Below are 1,625 nucleotides of genomic sequence, written 5' to 3'. Positions count from 1 at the left end.
TTTTCCTACTTAATTTTTCTCACCATTATTCATCATTTTCTAAGCCATTTCTCTTGAAATAACAACAATCCATCCCCACACACATCAAGGAAGATTCGGCTATGAAGATTCATGGGGAAAATGGATTCCTTTCTTGTTGTTTTGCTTCTAAATATGCTAAACTAACTAAAAACACTAACATATCTTAAAATCAATTCAATCCAACATCTTTCTCTCTCCATACCCATTTTGACCAGCCATGAATTCATCATGAAAACATGTAATTTAACCATGGAAAATAAGGACAAATGCTTAAGGAAAATAGATTTCAGGCTTAAGTTGAAAAATCCTACCTTTTTCACTTGCTTTCCTTGATTTTCCACACTTTTTCTCTTGAAATTCTTCACCTAGGGTTTGTTTTTCCTTTCTTTCCCTCTCTTCCTTGCTTGGCCAAATATTTGGAGAGATAATGGGCTGATTTATGCTGATTTTTAAGTTAAATAAAAAATATCCTAAGCTTGACACATGGCATGTTTCCATTGGTCCATTTTTAAAACTTTAAAAATTTTAAACCTTTAATCTCCACCACATGATTAGTCAAAGGTCAAAATGAGGATAAGGGAAGACCATGTGCTGGACAAATGTCCTAGTGGTGGAAAATTACAATTTTGCCCCTAGAGTGGTAAAATTACCATTTTACCCTTATACTCTAAATTATATTAGAGTTAAAATTTTTCACTTCTAAACCTCAAATCATACTCCTAGAAGTCAAATGAGGCCAAAAAAATCTTTTCTAAAATTCTCATTTTATCCCCAAGTGGTAAATGACCATTTTGTCCTTAGATAGTGAAAATTTTGGTTTGACTCAAAATTGATCCTCAAACTCCGAATTACCATTTTGAGTCATCCTTGGACTGTGAAACTCTTAATTTCACCTTAAAATTCCTATTTGAACTAGTTCGAGGCTTAATCGAATTAATGGTACCATTAGGGGAAATATCATCTTTTAACCATTTCTTGAACTTCCTAATTATGCAAACATTCTATTGAGCATGTAAATGACGTTGTAATTATTTTATAGAACAGGGTTTGACAACACTACCCCCCTTAAAATAAAATTTTGTCCTCAAAATTCACTTATCAAACTCAAAGAAAAAGTGGGGTATTATCTTTTTATTCGATGCTCAACTTCTCCTGTTATCTTCTTTATAGGAAATCTTGATTTGTTCCTCGTATTTATTTCCAACTCAACTTGAATACTTCACTTATATCTATTATTACCCTTTACAATTTGATCAGCAATAATCCTCTCAATCATGAGTCTTTATGTCATTTAGGATTATACTAGGTGGTTTCCCAAGATAAAGAGTCTACGCAGCCTTCTGTCTATAATCGGTGCTGCAGTCACTGGCTATAAACAAGACTCTACGTTAACTCCACTATTCCGCTGTTTACCACAAAAGTTACTTCATTTAATCACTTTTCATTCAACTGAGTTAATACAAGAATTAGAAATCCTCATAGTAATCCTTTATAGTACTCATTTTCTATGCCACCATCGTAATCCTTTATTCACAAATTTGTTACTTAACATTGATGTCCCTTCTCATTAATCTCTCATCCTCTTTATTTCTTAAGATTTGACT

Source organism: Theobroma cacao, chromosome 3 (assembly GCF_000208745.1).
Source record: "Theobroma cacao cultivar B97-61/B2 chromosome 3, Criollo_cocoa_genome_V2, whole genome shotgun sequence".
NCBI lineage: Eukaryota > Viridiplantae > Streptophyta > Magnoliopsida > Malvales > Malvaceae > Theobroma > Theobroma cacao.
The sequence above is the reverse complement of the archived record's forward strand: the minus strand, read 5'-3'. Positions refer to the sequence as shown.